At 41.5% G+C, this 7364-nt stretch overlaps 2 non-coding genes across 2 annotated transcripts; both read left to right on the forward strand.

Moving 5' to 3' along the window:
• Window positions 1–786: 786 nt before the first annotated feature.
• On the forward strand, window positions 787–858 carry TRNAC-GCA (transfer RNA cysteine (anticodon GCA)). The gene has a single exon. It is a non-coding gene; the product is annotated as a tRNA-Cys (tRNA).
• Window positions 859–1175: 317 nt separating this feature from the next.
• TRNAS-GGA (transfer RNA serine (anticodon GGA)) lies at window positions 1176–1247 on the forward strand. Its single transcript has one exon. It is a non-coding gene; the product is annotated as a tRNA-Ser (tRNA).
• The last annotated feature ends 6117 nt before the right edge of the window (window positions 1248–7364 follow it).

The raw sequence follows: 7364 nt of genomic DNA on the forward strand, positions 1-7364 counted from the left end.
CCAATCATCTCTTATCAATGACGTCACAGATACAGTTGTAGAAGAGAGGAGTTTCCCAATAGACGGCGCACGGTGTTTTCCCGCCAATGACGTCACAGATACAGTTGTAGAAAGGACAGGACTGCCAGATTCCCGCGCAGTGTTTTCCCGCCAGGGGGCGCGCAAGTTTTCCCGCGAGGGGGCGCGCTGCCGCCAGGGGGCGCTGTGTTCCCGCGGCGCTGTTGGGGGCGTGGCATAATGACGTCATAGGTCATTGACACAGTGACCTTGACATTCTACACCTACGGAGGTACGAAGTGTGGGTCTATACTACTAAGGTGTTGGCGGTCCGATGGCAGGCAAAGAAGGTGTTGGCGTTCCGATGGCAGGCGAAATGGGTGCTGGCGATGCGGTGGCAGGCGAAATGGGTATGGCGATGCGGTGGCAGGCAAAGAAGATGTTGGTGATGCGGTGGCAGGCGAAATGGGTGCTGGCGATGCGGTGGCAGACGAAATGGGTGTTGGCGAACCGGTGGCAGGCGAAATGGGTATTGGCGATCTCTCTTAAAAAACTCAGTATTACCACGTATCTATGGTGAAGTAGTTATCACGTCCGCCTAACACGCGGAAGGTCCCAGGTTCGAGCCCTGGTAGATACATGTTTTAACAATCGTGATTGGACATAATTTAGCAAGATCTCTTGTGTTACCACGTATCTATGGTGTAGTGGTTATCACTCGAGTTCCCCCTGAAAGAGCACGGATCATTGCCTTTATTTTAGTTAATTCGACATTACGGTTATGAACAAGGGGGAATAGCTCAGTGGTAGAGCATTCGACTGCAGATCGAGAGGTCCTTGGTTCAAACCCGAGTTCCCCCTGTGACAGCACGGATCATTGCCTTTATTTTAGTTAATTCGACATTACGATTATGATCAAGGGGAATAGGTCAGCGGTAGAGAATTCGACTGCTGATCGAGAGATCGTTGGTTAAAACCCGAGTTCCTCCTGTAACAGCACAGATCATTCCGTTCATTTTAGTAAATTCGACAGTACGGTTATGAACATTTGGGAATAGCTCAGTGGTAGAGCATTCGACTGCAGATCGAGAGGTCCTTGGTCCAAACCCGAGTTCCCCCTGTAACAGCACGGATCATTGCCTTTATTTTAGTTAATTAGACATTACGGTTATGAACAAGGGGGAATAGCTCAGTGGTAGAGCATTCGACTGGAGATCGAGAGGTCCTTGGTTCAAACCAGAGTTCCCCCTGTAACAGCACGTATCATTGCCATTATTTTATTTAATTAGACAGTACCCATTTTGCCTGCCACCGCGTCGCCAACATCTTCTTCGCATGCCACCGGATCGACAGCCCCCATGTTGCCTGCCACCGGATCGCCAACACCCATTTCGCCTGGCACCACATCGACAACATCTTCTTCGGCTGGGAGGCTAATCTTCATTCAGTTCTCGATCGAGAAGTCTCTCGATCTCGAATCGATCTCGCGACTTCTCGAAAAACGCTATTCTCAGTATACTTTAGCGGAAAAATGCGAAGTCGATTTCGACGCCAATTTAGCTGGTGAGATCGGTTTCGATAGAGGCTAGAACCAATCAACGCGAGGTAACTTGTGTTACATTTTCTTCACGTCGTCTGCCAGCCCGTTTTCTCAAACTTAAACATGGCATTAGCGGTGGCTCGTCTTGAGTTATTAAATTTGACTATCGAAATTGAGAATCGGAAAAATTTACGTAGAGAAAGGGTGCTGAGAGATAAATCTAAAGCATTCGAGTTATGTGAGGCTAGTTTTAGACAATTGTTTAGGTTGGAAAGAGATTTAGTGTTAGAATTATGCGTTGAGCTAGATAAGCCTTTGACTGGGAAAAAGAAGACAAGAACTAATTTGCCTGTTGATTCGAAAGTGAGTGTATTTTCTTAAATTATTATTTCACGGAACCCATCATTAAATATTAATAACGGTTTTCAGATACTAATAGCCTTACGCTTCTATGCTGTCGGCTCATATCAATTATGTGTAGGACAGGACCTTTTCCTGCGTGTTAGCCAGCCTACAGTAAGTCGTGCGAGCGTATCAAAAGCTATTGTCGAAAAGTTAGGAAACACATACATAGAATTTCCTACTACAGAAGCTCGAAGAGTTGCTATTAAAAGGAGGTTAGTTATGTTTCATTGTTCCTGAAACTGTGAAATTAAACTTTAATAAATATATTTTAGATTTATGGAAAAAACTAGGTTCCCAGGGGTCATCGGTGCCATAGACTGTACCCACGTAGTCCTTGCAACCCCTCCAAAAGTCGATGGACAAAACAGGGAGTATCTATTTGTCAACCGGAAGAATTACCATTCCATTAATGTTCAGTTGGTAAGTCTATTTAGGTGATATATATTTCTAGACATCCCTGAATTTTGAGTTTTAAACAAAAACGATAACTAGATCTGCGACTACGATCTGATCATATTGCATGCAAATGCAAAATTCCCCGGTTCAACTCATGATACATATATTTACAAGAATTCAAACATATCTGATTATTTGGAGAGACTCTATAGAGAAGGAGATTTATAGGGATCGTGGCTTCTAGGTCAAGGCACATATGAACTCTAATCTTAATAATGATAAAAGCACTAAAATATAAAATTATTATCCCGAATAGGTGGTTAATTACACCAATTGTAAATGCTCCAGAAAATTCACCGGAGGAAAGATTTAGTAAGCGCCAGCAATGAGCGAGATCCGTTATAGAACGGTGCAATGGTGTCCTTATACAGCGTTTCCGCTGTCTCTTAAAAGATAGAGCATTGCATTTTGCACCAGAAAAAGCCAGTCAAATTATATACGCTTGCATAATTCTACATACAATATATCGACTAAGAGGAGTTCCGGACGATTTCAATGAACTAGAACCATTACAACTTGGGGAATTAGATGGATTATGGTACGATAATAGAGCCTGGACTAATGCTGTTCAAGGTCCAGTTGGCTCAAGAGGTGATGATTGGTTTTTAGCCGGTACAGCAACGAGGCAACAAATTATTAGGAGACGATTCACCCATGAGGATAATTAGATTAAGACCCTACTAACATTTTAAGTCATTTAATTTCATCATATTTTAATACACAAGTTGTGTAACTAAGCTTTGCTTATATTGTTTTGAGTTAAATAAAACATAAAAATATATATAAATAATTTCTAATTTCGTTTCCAACTTTGAACTAGATAAATAATAAACGTAAATCCTTCAAGTTTTTAGAAAACATTTACGTGTTTTGTCAAGTTTGTCTCTAAACTATTTAAAATAACATTAAAGGTAAATAATAAATGCTTTAACGCAAATACTGGGAAGTTTTGTTATTTTTTAACAATGTGCTCTAAAATAGCAGCCATTGATTCATTCGATTTTCATATTGCAGCCAACTTCAACTTTTCAATCATGTTTCTTTCATTGCTTATTACAACTGATTGCTTTTGTTGCTCAATGAAAACCTTTTGCTGGACAACAAGTGCCTCTGTTGCTTCAGCTTGTCTAATTGGGGCTTTCGCAATATCCATTGTAGCTTCGTTTTGAGACGATTGAAGTTTCTCCAACAGTTCCGAAGACGTTTTCAAAGCAGACTGCTTCGTGCCTTTTTGGAGAAATTTGCCCTTTTTGTCTTGAGTACCTATTTTTGAAAGTTAACAATAGTTTTAAACAACAAATAAATGAAAATTTAACTTGCATTTGGAATTTGTTTGCATTTTTCGTTTCGTTGTTATTGGGCCTTCTTCTATTACACTACAATACTCTATCACACTATCCTCTTCTAGTCCACGATATATTGGATCGTCGTCATTGACATCCATTGTGTGTGACGCACTTGAGTTTGTGTTTGACGCACTTGAGTTTGGGTTCGACGCACTTGAGTTTGTGGTTCCCAAATCACATACTTTGGTTCTAGCAACAGTTTCATTTATCATTCCACTTATTGTTTGCTACATTGTAATTTCCACAATAGCATTAAAAAACCAAATAACTTTTATCATAATAGATTAAAATGTACGTACAAGTCTAAATTGGAATGTGTTGGGAAGCCCATGTTGAAATTCTTCACCATATACGGCTAAGAGCCTTTCTTCTAAGGCTGTAAGAAATTCAGAAGATTTTTTGCCACCGCCAGTGCCACGTATTCGATTCTTAATTCTGGCTGCTTTATTTTTAGTGTTGGATTTCCAGTCTGCAAGCACCTAAGGGGTCGGTGAAAACCACATTACTAAGAAAATGTGCGAAAACACTATTGGTTTCTAATGGATTTCTAAACTGCGTTTTCCCAATTGGTTTCCATTAAATTTTTCTACTAGGGCAGGGGTGGACGGTGGTTTATTGTCTGTATATAGTGGGAATATCCTTCATGTTTTATTACTTATGATAATAAACGTGAGTCATTACTTACTTTTTTCCATTTATCCACATTTTAGTGGGTCCTGTGCCATCACTGTTTAAAGTTTCAGCTAATTCTCTCCAAAGTCTTTCATAGCTTGTGGATGTGAATGAAGCTGTAAATTTTTTTATATTAAAATGCTCATAACGAGACAAAAAATCTACTATAGTCTCTTGTTGTGAAACTGAGACGTGACTTTGTCTCTCAGACATTACAAATATAGTTTTGATTATTTACAAAACCAATCCTACAATTAAACACTTTTATCCCATCAAGTCAATGAACACATGAATAAAGGATTGCCTAAAATAACGCCGCGTGACTTTGTTTTTCAGTCTGCTAGAGTGATAATGAAATCTTATTGGTCTGAAAAAACACGGAAGTACGTCATAGCCACGTGACCTACTCTCTTGTCGAGTGGCGAGTCGTCTCGCATCGATGTCGATCTCGGTTTAATAGAGAATAGCGTTTATCGAGAAACTAGTTCTCGATCGAAGAGGCGCCGATCGATATCGAGAGCTGAATGAAGAATAGCCTCCCAGGTTTATTTTTCTTGAGTTGTTCGACCATGTACTCCTTGTGAGATGCTATTGAAATATCATCCTCAAGTATTTCAGGTCCACAGGATCGCCAACATCTTTTCGCCTGCCACCGCGACCGCATCGCCAGCACCCATTTCGCCTGCCGCCGCATCGCCAACATCTTCTCCGCCTGCCACCGGTTAGTCAGCACCCATTTTGCCTGCCACCGGATCGCCAACACCCATTTCGCCTGCCACCGCATCGCCAACATCTTCTTCACCTCCCAACGGATCGCCAGCACCTATTTTGCCTGCCACCGGTGTAGCGAATTAATCTACATTTCACGAGTAGTAGTCCACTTCATTAAAGGTCAAAAGGGTCATAGCGATACTAGATTTCAATCCTCTCTTTCTTCTTATCTATAGTTCTTCAATAATCCTCAATACGATGCCATACTTAGAGTTAAGGGATGCATATTATTTATTAGAGTGCTCTTTATTATTAGAGTGTTCTTTATTATTAGAGATAAGGGTTGATGTTATTTGTTTCGAGTGTAGGTTCTTATGATTTTATTACTGTGCATGCTTTAAGTATTCCCCGATGCCAGTAAGACCGATGCCGATAATATACCTTTATAAATTGTTAACAACCACCACTTTCGTGATATGACATGACGGAGGATACTCGTCACCCATATCTTCACCATAGTGCTTCAGTGATAGGGCTTGAACCATCCGGAGGTTCAACCCGTCAGTGAGCAAGACCTATAAAAAAGCGGTCGCACCGGCTTAGATGATATATAATTCTTCTGACTGCTACCCTTGCGGTCGAGACCGCAGCACCTCACCAGGACACTAAACCATGTCTCAAACGTATCGCTAAGAAGAACCTCGGGGATGGCAGGTATCTATAGGCGGTTCATACCTAACTTCGCGGAAATAGCCGCGCCTTACACCATTTAACACACGACAACGTAATTTGGCTATGGGGTAAAGAACAGCAAGTCTCTTTTGACACGCTTAAAAATTGCTTGATCACAGCACCAATAATAGCATCCCCAAATTTTCAAATTCCCTTCACAGTATATACCGACGCGTCTAACGTAGGTTTGGGCGCGGTGCTCACCCAGACAATAGATGGAAAGACCAGGGTCGTGCCATACGCGAGTAAGACTCTAGACGCGGCACAAAGAAAGCTTTCTGTCACGGAGAGAGAATGCCTAGCAATTGTTTGGGCAATAACCGAGAAATTTAGAGTTTACTTAGAGGGAGTCCCCTTCGAGGTAGTGACTGATCTTAAGTCGTTGGAATGGTTAAAAAATGCGAAAGACCCTACAGGGAAATTCACGAGATGGAGCACTAGACTCCAATGTTTTGACTTTAAAATAGTGTATACTCCAGGAAAAAACAAAATATCGTTGCGGACTTTCTGTCTCGCATTCCAGAATCAGTCGAAACTGATAATTTAGTAGCATTAGTAGAAAAGAAGACTTCGGAACCAGAACCGATCACCCTCGATAGAGAGTTAATAGCAGAAGAGCAGCGTACTGACTCAAAAATTAGTCGTTTATTGACGTTTCTGGAGGAAGGTACAATAGACGTAAGCGACAAGATAGGACAGTGGGTAAAACGGGTAGGGCCATCTTGCAAAATAGTTGACGGCATAGTGTATAGAAGCGTGCCAATAGGTCCAACAGGATTGGGTGACAATGGTTACGATCACAGCGGCAATAGTAGAAGCCCCAGTGTCGTTAGTAGTAGTAATGGCCATGATCACGATGGTAGTGAAATTAGTAGAACTCACTACAGTCCCCGTATAGACTCATTTCATTTAGTAGTTCCCAAAGCCCTAGTCAATGTCGTTATGTCAGCCTGCCACGATATACCATCTTCTGGTCATCAAGGCATCGCCAAAACTTTAGAAAGAGTAAGAAAATACTACACCTGGGAAGGGATGACAAAAGACATTAATAAGTACGTCAAGTCATGTCAGATTTGCCAGGAGTATAAATCGCCACCGATTAAACAGGCCGGTTTTATGAAATCAGCCGAACCCTCCCAACCTTGGGAAGTAATTGGAATCGACCTCAAAGGTGAATACCCGCGAAGTAAGAGTGGTCACACTCACATAGTAGTAATAGTCGATTATTGTACAAAATGGGTAGAGGCATTTCCCTTAAAAAAGGCAACTACAAAAACCATAGGCGCCATATTAATAAATCAGGTTTTTACTCGTTTCGGCGTACCGAAACGAATTGTTAGTGATTCCGGTCCCCAATTGGTGTCAAATCTTATGAAGGAAGTTTGTAGTTTGTACAGCATTAAACAGCGCTTTACCTCGTTTTATTCCCCGCAGAGCAACCGGACCGAACGGGTAAATAAAAATATCGGAGTTATGTTGAAATGTTACGTCACAGAAAGCCATCA

The sequence above is a fragment of the Phalangium opilio genome, unplaced genomic scaffold (genome assembly GCF_054372755.1).
Source record: "Phalangium opilio isolate 3A_F unplaced genomic scaffold, DU_Popi_V2 ptg000026l_1, whole genome shotgun sequence".
NCBI lineage: Eukaryota > Metazoa > Arthropoda > Arachnida > Opiliones > Phalangiidae > Phalangium > Phalangium opilio.